The sequence below is a fragment of the Molothrus ater genome, chromosome 2 (genome assembly GCF_012460135.2).
Source record: "Molothrus ater isolate BHLD 08-10-18 breed brown headed cowbird chromosome 2, BPBGC_Mater_1.1, whole genome shotgun sequence".
Lineage (NCBI taxonomy): Eukaryota > Metazoa > Chordata > Aves > Passeriformes > Icteridae > Molothrus > Molothrus ater.
This window is the reverse complement of record NC_050479.2, coordinates 110,783,942-110,797,425: the sequence shown is the minus strand read 5'-3', so window position 1 is coordinate 110,797,425 and position 13,484 is coordinate 110,783,942.

The following is a 13,484-nucleotide window of genomic DNA, read 5'->3' as shown; positions in this document are numbered from 1 at the left end:
AGCTGCTATTAAATCAGGGTTTATTCTCAGGCTGTATAGTACATTTTTCTTTACTTAAAGAGAATGACAAGTTATTTTGCAGGCTTATTTTTTGGCATCAGCTGTTACAAATTCTCTGCAGGATTATCTCTGTTTGTAGAGAATTTCCTGGCAGGACATGACTGGCAAAAAAAAAAAAAAAGAAAGCTAAGGTAATGCTAAACAAACTTAGCAGTCAGCATACCCAGAGCATGGCACTTTGAAACCTGCACACATTCTCAATATTACAGTGGCTTCTATCTTGATATATCCAGTTACAACAAGATAAAGGCAAAACCCAACCACTGCTTACAAAAAAAAAAAAGTGGTTTTAATCTTTTTAATTGATGAAGTTTGGAAATTAAAGGAAATGCATCAGATATCAGTGACCTCTGGAAAAAAAAAACCCAAACCAAGCCAGAAAAATTATTCATCCAATGTTAACATTTTCTGTATTGATATGAGATTGATAAGACTTCCTTGATATATCTACATATGTTTTTGTGTGTGTGTGTATATATATATATATATATATATATGCATGTATTTGAGTGACCTTCATTCAAAAGGAAATCATTGCAGTATTGAACTTGAATATTTAGGAGAGTTACCTTGCATAACAGTGAAGGCAGTAGATGTGTTTACTGCTTTGCTTTGTTTCCCCATTGCTGCCCGTGTTCTGAGGCACAGCAAAGAGCATTTCATCTGTAGCAAACAGAAAATGTAGACAGATTTGTGGCCCTGTAGTCCTGTGGAGTGGGAAGTTTTCCCTGCTGTAGTTAACAGCTCCCTTGAAAGGACGTGAAGTGCTGCAACACTGCTTTTATAAAAATAATGAGCAAAGAAGTCAAGGCAAACAATACAGAGCATCACTGATGGACTTTGCAGGGCCACACTGCTGTGTCTCTGCGGCCTCCAGGGGCAAGGCATTGTAAAAACCCATTTCTGTTGAATTCCATGATGTGGAACTGTAGCAACTTGGAAGCACAGGTTGGATACACCCCCTCTGGGTGCTGCCTTGTGGCTGTGGCAATGAGCAGAGGCTCAGGAAAGGAGAAGGGCAGGAGCTGAGCTCCTGAGGGACACACAGAGAGGCCTCCTCTTCTTCAAGAGAACCTGCTGGGCTGGTCTGTCCACCTTCTTCATGGAGGGTTTGCAACTTTTCCAAGTCCAGGCTTTTGTTGTCCTGCATGAATGGTCCTCCATGAGCACAAAGTCTTTTGAAACTACCAATTCAACCTTTCTGGTGGTTTTGAATCAATAACCTGGAATTTATGTCTTATATGATCTAAATATAGAGTTTGGGGTATAGCTCACCCTCTATTTTCAAAATACTTGCTTCTTCTACTTTGTAAGTAACAGAAAAGAGCCATTTTGACAGTTAAAGTACCCTGGCCTCTTCCTGTGACAGATTTCAATTTCTGGAGTGTAAGGATCAGATGCTCCCATTGACTTGTGTTTAGGGGAGAGGAGTACTGCATATACTGTGTATAGGTATATGAAAAGGAGTACCCTTTTCATAAAAACACTTTAAGAGTCTGTCCCATGTCACTTTTCCTGTTCCTGCATATTTCAGTAGCACTGAGGGGTCCCATCTATGGATTACCTCAGGTAATTTTCCCTGTGTTTGCCTCCCATTGTTTGCTTATTAACTGTAATTAAGTATGAATGATGGAAATAGGAATAGGTAATATTCCTACCAGAAATTATTGAAGAAATTAAAGTGGTTTTTTTTTATCTTTCCTGAAAAAAATAAGAGTTCTCAAATGGCTCTTCATCCAGGGATCTTAGAGCTTATCAGGAATAAAGATTTCCTTTCAGAAACTGAGCAACTGAAGGCCAGACATGCAGTTAAAATCCCTTCCAGAGAGTACAAGAAAGGTCCTAAAAACCACCAGTGACTAATTCAGGTGCCCCCCTCTACCCTCTGCCACTAAAGGAAGTGAGTTTGGAACCAGAAGTTTTGGAACCAGAAGTTTTTAGAGGAGTGTGGAACACACATGCAGAGATAGTAAATATTTTGCTTTTCCTATTGAATATACTATTTTCGTGTTTTGGGACTGTATTCATATTGGACTGTATTTTGGATGGCCTGCAAACTTGCTCTGCTCTCTGGATCTCTGCTGAGATTTTTGGTGAGAATGCCAATGTTGTTGGAGTTTTGTTTGTGATCTGGATACCTGCCTGTCAGGAAATTAATTGGAACAACTTGGACTTACAGGGATTGAACTGAGGGAGAAAAACAATCTGTCTATTTCAATCAGTGCTTAAGTCATATTTTTTGATTTGTATAAGAATTGATTGTATAAAGTCCAGATTCTGAATTCATTGAGAATAACATTTATGGGTTTCACTGGCAGCAGCAGAGGCTCTATTTCTGCACATCACAAACAGGCATGTGTGAGTGCAGCCTAACACAGAATTCACAGAAGGCTACTTCTACAATGTTTCCTCTACTGTTTTCCTTGAAGAGGAAGCAATTTTTTAGAGACTTGACAGCCCTGAAGTCCAGGGCCTACAAAGCATCCTTTAAGAGAAACAGTATCTTGTGCTTTTTCTTGGTTTTGTAGTTGTTTTTTTAATCTATGGATAGCTTACCTTCTGGAAAACACCTATGTTTGCAGCTTTGCCACAGCATTTGCTTTTAACAAAGAAAATATTAAGCAGAAGTTGGAACATTCTCTTATCTTTATTTATTCCTGGTTTTGCTGTTTTCTTTGCTCCTGTGTATGGGAATATGCTTTTGGAGCAGTGGCTGATGCAGCAAGCGTTTCACAGTCCACCTTATGTTTTATGAACCACCAGCAGTCCATGAACTACAGGCTCAAAAACATTTCAGTGCACTGGGCTGGAGCCCTCTCCCTGTTTAACCATGCAGAGCAGCAGGATAAAATTTTGGCCTGATGTCTGAAACTGGAGAGAAATGAAGGGAGAGATTTGACTGACCATATCTGCTGGTGTGCCATGAGTCCTGATTTCTCGGCTAGTGAGGAATAGCCAGCTCATTCCCTGCACAATGAGAACTGAGGTGCTTATTGGAGGTACACACACTACTCTGTGTGTCCTTGTGGCCTTTTCCATATGTTTTATCCAGCTTTTGATCCCTAAGTAGTGAGGATTGTTTTATAACTAAGTTCCCAGTTCCCAAACCTGGTTATTTGTTAGGAGTATTCATTTTCTGATTCTCTTTCTTTAAAGCATTCTGGATGCAGGTGCAGCTCTCTGGAATTTTAATTCTTTTCTTCATGAGCTGGTTACTTTCCCAAATCACTGAGATTCAGAAAATGTTCCTAGGGTTTGACATAATCAATTGTTGCTACTACAATATGTACCTTTCTGGTACTATTTTTCACATTATATTACTGAATTACCAGGACAGTAATTTCAGTCCAAGATCTATTTTTAGTGCTCAGAAAGGATGAAGGTTTCTAACTCTGTAGTTGGGAAGAGATCACAGTGCAAATGAAAGCAAAAGCAAAAGAGGTCTCCCTTAGGGAAAGAGTTGAGGAAATTAGCCAAGGTTCAGGAGCTTTCAAGTCTAAGGAAATCCTCAGCAGGGGGAACCTGAGGATCAGAATGGTAAAAATAGGACAGATGGTGTTCCTTGTTAAAACCCTGGGAAGCTGTGGATTTCCTAAGTATCTGAGCTCTGGTTATTACTCTCCTCTGTGCCTAGCAGCATGTCACGCTTCCCTGATCCATAACTAGAAATCACAATCCATCTGAGAGGTAGTGGCCCTCCAGTAGCAGGAAAACTAACTGGATTTCCTTGGAAAAAACCCAGCTCATTCAGCTGGTCATGCCCTTTGAAATCATAAAGATAGTTATCCATCTGCAGGAACAGTCCATGGAGCAGAAGCTTAGGAAGTTGTCATCTACAGTCACATAATGTAGAGTCAATCCTTGCTGTTCCCATGTTTTATATTCTGGAAGACAATTGGGAAGTGTCATTATCTAGCCAAGATGGAATCAACTGAAATATATTTAGACTTGATGATCTTGGCTTAGTGAACCTTGAACTGGTGAGGTCACTAAACAGCTGCCTGAAGTACAGTGGTTTCTCTTTTTTGATGTCTTTCCAGGTGGACAAATATCAAAATCCATGACTGAATATTGGATAACGCTTCAGTGGAGGGGAGACAGATTGTATTAATATGGATGCCATGCATGAGAAAAATATTACAGAATAAGGAAGGTAGATACAAAAACTACTGACTGGGGCACAGGTTTGTTGTTTCTTATGCTTTTTTTTTTGCTGTACATAAATTCTGTTTGCGGTCCTGTCTGGTAAAATAGCAAAGAAGATGGAGATGTGAAGAGCTTAGTGTGGTAACAGAATCAAGAGCAGGAGAGTTTAACCCATGAGAAAATTAAGTTTTTCCTGTTGTTTTCTCACAATTTTTAGTATTGATGTGCACATGAGATGCTTCTATCAAAGGATTTAATAAAATACTTAGAGGCTAATTCTCTCAGCTTTACTCAATCAGTCAGCTTGATTTATTGTTCTTGGCTTATACAGTTCTCATCAGTTAACTTATTCTCTCAACAGGTGGTAACATAATTAAAATGGATTTTTATTGCAATTAAAGCATGAAGCTGTTTCTGTTTGCCAGGAATCATTCATATTTTAAACCAGTGTATGAGAGAAGTAAAAGTATTGGGGGTGGGTGGTGATGAAAATGGCTTGAGAGTGTTGGAGACAAGTTTTATTGTTTGGAGTACCTTTCTGAAGATTTTTTTTTAATTTTTTATAGTGAGATGTAGGGGCATTTGATAAGCATGTGGCTGGGTTGTTTCTGAACTGGTGATGTTAATTGTGCAAAGAAATGTTAATGGCTTTTCAGAGCTACAGGGAGGGAACTTTCGCTGAGAAAATGTGTGTATAAGCCTGTTATGTCTGACCTGGTTGTTCTGGATTTGTTTTGTGGTCAATAGAGAGAAATTGGCACTTTTTGTTCCAATTCAACTCATCTGGGGTGAAAAAGAATGTAGTCTAAAAATGGATCAGACAATTGGGCCTCAAGTACTTATTTCTCACTATTGATTATAAAGAGAGTCTGAGGCTCCAGGCCCAGCTGCTGGCATCTTCACTTCAGATCTCTAAAGTTAAGTGAGATAAATCAGCCTTGGAAATAAATAGAAAATTAATCCCACTGTGGCCACAAGCTGGTTTGGTTCCCCCTGCCTTCCTATTCTTCACTCTGATTTTAAAACTAGGCTGGGTTTTTGTGCTTTCCTCCACCCTGAGGTACCCACCCAAGACTAGCCAGAGGTCTGAAACCAAGCTCTGCTCCCCTGGTTCTTTATCTTTCCTACAGTCTGGTGGGTTTTTTGTACTGTAGGGTTTGGGGTGGTTTTCAGTTGGCTGTTTGTTTGTTTCTGCTTGTTGTTGGATGGTTCATTTGTTTGGACAAATAAATTCTTGTAAATCCTTGTGAGTTGCCAGCTCTGATGGGCTGAGCTCTGGGCTCAGCTGCTGGTATTTTGTGTAGCCCAACCTGGAATAATCCACACCACTGGGAGAGCACTCTTGGTGTGTCAGCAGTGTGCACACACAAAATGCAGCTGCAGCAGCCTCATCCTGCTGGGAAATCAGGAAAATGCTTTGCTGGCACTGCTCCCTGCTGGCAAGAACAGCCATAACTTGTTTTCTGCCTTCCACGGAAGCAAAATGAACAGTAGAACTACAGGAGTATTTCAGGAGTATTTCCTCTGATTAAATGTGTTGAGGTTTGGTGTTTTTTTTTTTTTTTTTTGTTTTTTTTTTTTGTTTTTTTTTTTTTTTTATGAGGGTTTTTTGATTTTTTTTTTGTCTCGGGAAATTTTTTTTGAGTGTGGCTATAGTTGTTGTTTTTCTCAAATATAATTTGTGTGGGTGTGCTGCTGGTTTATTTGCAGATTATGCAAATTGCCAAATATTCAAAGAGCAACGCTTAAATTTTATAAAGTGCCAAGGCTCAGTTCTAGTTTATGGAAGGTTTTTTTAGCCACTTTAGCAATTGGTTTTTCAAAGGGACCTGAAAGACCTGAATTTGGCAATCCCATTAAAACTCCAGTTTTCAATTTGCCTGTAGCAGCTTTGGAGAGCTCATCCAGGAACACATTTCAAAAGTTGGTCAGGATGAAAAGAGGAGTTTTTGTGCCCAGAGTCGAAGTCAGCATGCAGAGAAATCTTATGATACACAGCCTTTATTTTGTTTGAGGAGGACGCCTCTCTTGTTCATCTTTCAATTTCCCGATGTAACACTCTCCAGAGCATGACTTTGGAGGCAGGCAGAGGCAGGTGCTCTGCATTTCCTCCTGGAATTAAATGTGTCCACCTCACTGCCCACGCTGTTTCTGTCTCAAACCCAAACACACAAACTGTGGTGATTTGCAAGATGTCACATTAACAATGCTGCTGCAGCCCCCGTCCTTGTCCCTGCTCCAGGGGCTTCCTTTGCCTACAGCTCCTCTGCTGCCTTGAAGATTTTCTGCACCATGTGGCATTGAAAGCTTATATCCATGTCCAAATTCAGAGGTAAATAGTCCCAGAGGAGTGAGGAGATGTTCCCTGCTCCAAAAGGTGTGAGGTGTGTGACAGCTCTGTGCTGGCCACTGCCAGCCTGCCTCAGGAGCTAATCTCATTGTCTTCTGCAGAACATGGATTTTGGCACAACACAAGAATTGCCAGCTGTCTCCTGGCAGTTACTGATGTAAAACCCTGTGGAGTGTGTGCCATCTGCTGCCTGAGATGGGATTTGATATCCTGGGATGGGGAGCTGGGTGTAGCTGAGGTCTGAGACATCCCTGTGGCATGGGAGGGGAGACTTCAAATTCGAGGTGAGTGTTGCCTTTTTCCCAACCTGGAAATGAAACTCAAGATAATTTTAGTAAGGAAGTAATATAAAAGGGGATCTTTAATGAAGGCCTTCAGGGGCAGTTATGGAAAGATGTCCACAAAAGCCCACTCCCCCACCCTACCGGGGTGAGTACATTTTTATAGGTTTTAGGAAATTAGCATAGTTGATAAAAAGCACCAATTAGGAGGACAAGTGGTGATGCAATGCCTCCCTCAGGTCAAGCCCCTTCTCTGGAGCCTCCCCTTGGCACTGGCTGTGCTTTGTCCATGAAAATGGATCTCAAAGAGTTGTTCTCAGCCTTGGTTCCCAGAAGAGCCAAGAGAATATTGGAGCCTTCTACCTCCTGGGACTTGGGGCTCTGGAGTTTGTTTTGTCTTTCTGCCTAGGGAAAAGCCATGAAAAATTACTGGGAAAACTAGTCCCAATAGGCTACAGAACTACAAATATATGTGTGAAGAATACAGAGAACATGTAACCCAAATGGCATCATGAGGATGCCATGTAAAACCCAAATGTAAAACCCAACTGGCATCATGAGGAACTGCAGGGCAGGTGCTTGAAGGGGACTTGATAGCAGAGTGGTTTTACTGAAGGCCATGAGGTCTGTGCTCTCTGGTCCTGCTCCATCCCATTTTCTGTGCCTCTCTTTTGATCCTAAGCAGCATGGAATTCATTTTCAGGTGGACTCAGTTGGATTGTGGGTATGGGCTCATGGGACACTTCTGCAAGGGGGGCCTACTTCTCCCCTTTCTGTATGGGTATAAGGACAGGAGCACAGAACGTTCCCTCTGTCTCTTTATTTTTGGCCTGTTTTGGTTTTTTGTTTGTTTTTGGGGTGATTTTTTTGTTGTTGTTATTAGGTTGGTTTGGGGTTTTGTTTGTTTGTTTTTGTTGTTTGTTTTTTTCCTTTTAGTTTGGTTTTGCTTTTTTTCCCCTCCAGTTCATGAAAGAATTGTTTTCTACTTCCCTCCCCACCTTCCTTGTTGAGGTGTGTGAGCACTGGAGATAAGGCAGGTGATTCCTTGGATTTTAGCTGTTTCTTTAAAGGCGCTTGAAAGTCTTTTTTTCTTTTTGTCAAGACTTTTGAAAGTCTGTTCATTAAAAAAATGTGTTGTTCTATAACCTGTTGTTAAGACTGCCCTAGCCTTTGTCTGTTCTGTTTGCTATTCTATTATTGCCTGGCTTTCACATCTCAGGATCAGATTTTTTATGCTTAGAGGGAGTCTCGGATGAATATTTATGGACACTTTCACCAATTCCACTTTTATGAGAGAAGAGCACGGGAAAAATTCTTTGATCATCTTTTAAAAAACCCACAAATACAAAAAAGCATCCTTCAATTATGTCTATTTTTCTCTGTACTCAAAATTTGGAATAAGGGGAGATGTCTTTTAATGTGCCTTTGGAAACTGGCCTGCGCTTGGTCAATGAAATAAGATTGAAAAGACTGTAACTTTCTCCGCAGTAACAAAAACCCCAAATCCTCTGCATGTTAAAAGCATGCAATTATCCAAATTTATTAATATCTTCAAGAAGGTGATGAGCAATGATGATAGGACAGAGATATTGAAATATAAGAAAGGAGCAAGCCAGAGAATACAGGACAAAAAGAGGTCAAACATATAAAGAATCAACAGAGAAGAGCATGCATGTTTGTGTCTTCCCAGAATATGTTTATTTTGAAGTAATTTGGTGAAGCCATCCTTAGTTTTGAGGTACCCACATTTTGAATTTCGACTTTGCAGATGAGCAGGTGCCTAGACTAGAGGAGAAAAAGGCTTTGATTTGCCTGTAACTATTAGATCTGTGTTAAACAATACAAGCTGACCTATTAATACACCAGAAAAGTTGCCCTGAAGATAGGACTTTTTTGTTTTCTTTTTTTTTTTTTTTAAGGAGGATATCATGCACTCTCACCTGTGCTTTAAGGGTGGAAGGGAAGGTGAATAATTTTTTCCTTCATTGAATGCAGATGAGGCACCACTGTGAATAACTTAAATAATTACCACTGAAGGCCAAAACCTCTACTTTCTAAGAACTTGGCCTATATGTCATGAAGGAGACATATTCAGACAGATCAGCTTGTGGGGGATGCTGGGAAAGAGGAGGTGTGGGACGCTTGCTGAAGCAGGAGGTCAACATCTGGGTGATCTCAGCCTCCATTTCTGACTCCCACTCCTTATTTCATGAATCACAACCTCAGTTCTCAAGAGAAGCTTCTAGCAACCCTTGGGTACCAGCTCCTCAAACTGTGGGGTCATTGGGTGCTGGCACAGCACAAAGAATTTGTTGCTTCTGCCTGAAGCTGACATACAATGAAATGAGAAGATAATGAAACAGACCTATAATTAATTTTTATGGTATCTGATTGAATTTAAGCCCTGAAACCTTGCTGAATTGTTTTATCCCCTGTTGCTCTTGAATGAAAGGAATAATAGTGCAAATGAAAAGCTAAAATCTCTGTGGGGCAATTATTCTGGCCCTCTATGGAAAAACAAGGTGAAACCTACATGGAGTTGGACGTTGGATTGTCTATGACAACATTAATTTATCTACTCTGCTTTGGTTTGAATGGAGATGCAAAATGCCTGCTGACACAAAGAATCCTTACTTTTGATTCCTGATGTGCCAAAAATCCAAGCCAATGCTATGGAAAGAGGACAATGTGTGTGTGTGAGGGACACAACCTTTTTTAATTTTTGTCTTCATAACAACTGATTCATTTTTATGCTAATTTTTTTCTTTAGACAGAATGCAGTGTGTTGTAAAATCTGCAATTCAAGGCATATGAATGCTCCCAGCTACTTCTTTTTATGAAAGATGAATTTTGAAATAGATTTGTAGCTTCTTTATTTTTCAATTAGTAAGAAAAAAAAATCTAAGCAATTACTTTTGTTACCCTTTCAGTTTATTTCATTTAACCCCAAATCACAATTTTTTTCCTAGTTATTTGATATGAAAGTTTGCCTGTCACATGTGTTCATAGGTCCATGCTTTTTCTAGAGGTGATCTTCACACTGAAGTACCTGAGCATCTTTTTTTCATTGACCACCATGGTGGTGCTAATCATCATCATCATGTTCTATTAATTAGTTCATTAATTAAAAAAAAATCTTAAAACATTTAATGTGGGGAAGGGTGTTTTTGACGAGCTAAGAGGGAGTTTAAATTAATGTGGAGTTTACATTAGAAATCTGAAAGTAAATGGGAAGTAAATAAGTTTAATTTTGTGATTATTGTGTTAAAGGAGTTGCTAAGAAAATTTTATATGTTGCAAAAACCAATTTTATTCCTCAGTGAAATTTATTTAAAGATTACACTTAGATATGACACTGAACCTCAGCTCCTGCTCATTTTTGAAGCATGTTTTGAGGTGCCATAGTCAAAGCTACAGAACCCAAAAGGGTGGCAAACTTCCAAAATGGAAGGTTTTAACAATACTTTCCTCTTCACAGTAGTGAAAAACTATTACTTCAAATATTAACCCACACTCAATTTTAAATGGTAGAAGAACAGTAAAACACCTTGCACAACAAATGGATATTTGTAATCTGTTCCAGTTACCCTGACCTAACACACCCTGGTACCAGGCTTTGCTTCTCATGTTCTGTGCATACTGATGTGACCAAAATGTGCCCTAGGATCTATATTTTATAACTTCCACTATGCCATTTATTGCTAATATTTTTGTTTCTTTAGCTTTACTCAAAATTGCTAATATTTATGAAAACTGTGAGAATTATTATGTAGAGCATCCTTTCATGGAACTAAAAGCATCTCTATTTTGAAGGAGGCTGTACAGATATTGAGCAGCTTCCGTGTTTCAGCTGTAAGAGGTAATATAAGCACACAGTGAGTTCTATCCCTCTGTCTGAAGCAGAGCTGTGAAGTGCATGCATCCATTTGCATATAAACAAATATATGTTGAGAAGTTTTGTAAGTTTTCCCATGGATTTCCTATGTTTAAAAGATGATTTTCGATCATAGAAAAATTCTGGTCTTGCAGAAATCACCTTGTGAGAACTAAGCATGCTGCCACAACTTCTTTTAGATTAGTAGCCTTATTTCTAACATGCAATTTAATGTAAGAACATAGAGATTCTCTCTGTATTTTTGACGTGTTTAAATCCAAACTCACACTAAAATGGTGTCTTGCCTCCCTTTTCTATGGCAAATAGTTCTGTGTCAGTATATAACTCCTTTCCAGTATTCCTTTCTAATATCATTCTGTAGCTTTCACTACAAAGGGGATATTTTTGAAACAAACACAACCAAGTGTCATAATTTGATGGTTTATATAATTTTTAACCACTGAGCAAACAGTGAAAATTAAATAAGCAATCTTTACCTGAGAATGATTATTTAAAACAAAGCTATTAATAAAATCCTCTGACAGGTGGAGGCACTTAGTAATATCAATTAGTTCTCTCTTTAGATATGAAGTATTCATTTTATAAATTTATTTATTCTCTATATAAAGTTTGTTGCCTCTTGAAAAATGGTTTGCTATTGGGAATACATCTTGCTATTCATTTAGAAGAATACTCTGTAGGTGATAGGGACAGGATTTCAACAGTTTGAGGGGAAAAAAGAACAAGTGGTAATGTTTTGCAAACACGAAGATGAGGCTGAGTGTTGGATTAAGAAAGAGATTAAGAGATGGCTTTGTGGAAATCTTCTATTCAGGTACAGTGTTTGCTATGTGGAGATGAGAAGTTATCATAGGCATTGCTAGAAATGCGTGTGTTTCTGTAATTCTTTATTTCCTAATTATCTTTCTCTGTTAAAGAGAATTAACATTGTTAATCTCTGTGAAATCTTTTGGGGACTCAAAGATAATTTGTTTCAGGCTGGTATGGAAGTCATGAAGGGCAGAAGTAGAATTTAATTGTAAGGACTTAATTAATCATTCAGGTTGCTCGGCTGATGATCTGCATGAAAATTGTAAAACAGAAGAAATACCAATAGCTGTGAATCATATCAGCATGGGGTTGTTTAGAAAACTCAAATGTTTTGGGGTTTTTTTTTTCCCCTCAGGCATTTTAAAAAGTCACCATGCTGTCAGTGTACTGAAATAGAGGAGGGAGATCTGATTTCATGTTCCTTTTGCTCTGTGTTTGGGGTGCAAAGAGGGAGGCAAACGCCTGTGTGCTCTCTGCAAAGGAAATCGGGTGGTGCACCAGGTATTTTAAACAGCTCCAACAGGACTGGAACTGGGAATTTTGTGTCTATTCAGTCTAAGGAAACCTCTCTCCTGTGAGGAAAGTAGATATTTAGTCAGTCTGAGAAAATCGAAAGGGAAGTTCTGGAAAAATTCCACTTAGATTTTATAAAACTTGTGCCAAATAAAAGTAATTTGTCAGAGACAACGGTGGTAGTATTTTCCTTTACTACAGTCTCGTGAAAGGGGATGTGCTGGGGTTTTTGTTACTTTCTTATTGAAGGTACAGTAATACCCCACCCAAATTCACTTCTGGCTAAATATAAACAGGTTAGACTATGCCAAATCTCTGAAAAAAAAAGTGCTAATATAGACTTTCTCTTAGACATGCCAACCTTTTATTTAATATGCTGTATATTTTTGTTCAACCTGTAGTTTTAAGTTTTACTGGGCAACAAGAAAAACATGTTGTTCTCCAATGCAAGTGATTTTGCACCATGTGGTTGAGTCAACTGAGTAGCTGGAGGGAGTTTGGAAAGGGAATTATAGCCAGTTCCAAGTCAGGGGGAAAGCAATGTCTGAAAAGAGGAGAAAACAACAAAGATAATAATAAGGCAACAGCAGAAAAGCAAAAATTTTCCATGTTTGTTTGATCATCCAAGGAGCTTTGGGAAGATGCACTCAGCCAAATTATATTTTTCAGGGTAATGTGTTTTGTGCAGGTGTATGGCTTCAGGTTTTTCTTGTGGTTTGTGATGGATCGTGTCACAGGAAGGTTAGTAAAAGTGGCCATTTATTTTCTTTTTTTATTTTAGATTTGTTATTTGTTGAAGTTTGTTGAGGTCTGTTAAACACCTGGAAATACATTTTATATTGCAGTGGTGGGATCATGGCACCATTACCAGCATAGACCTTGAGACCATAATGGAATTATGGTCTAAATACAAATTACAAATCATGTCCCTGTGCTTGCTTCCCCTTTGCTTCTGAAAATACCCATTCATACTGATCTGAGGGTGAATGAGGAGGGGAATTCTCTTGGAATTCTTCCTTGGACAGTGTTATGTTGATAAGGCAGTGTTATGTTTTATTCCTGCATCTGCCCAGCCTTGGCCCGGGTATGTGGTTAGGAAAAGTTTGTATTCCCCTGTGTATAACACTTCTGGAGCATGGAGTCTGCACAGAATCCTCTGTTTCTGACTTGTTATTCAGCATCACACATGAATAATTATTATTCCTGTAAAACAAAAACCCAATAGTTTGACAGTGACTTATGAAGAATGTTATTTCTGTTAAGTCTTAGGTTATAGCAAGGGTTGGCTTATGTTTTCCTTGCAATAACTCCTTTTTTCCCCCTAATCCAGTGCAATATCCTGGTAAAAGGTGTAGGGAATGGTGGTCAGTTTGTGTTCTTTTTCCTTCCCCTGCCAGGGCAGGCTGCAATGACAGGTGGAGGAATTTCA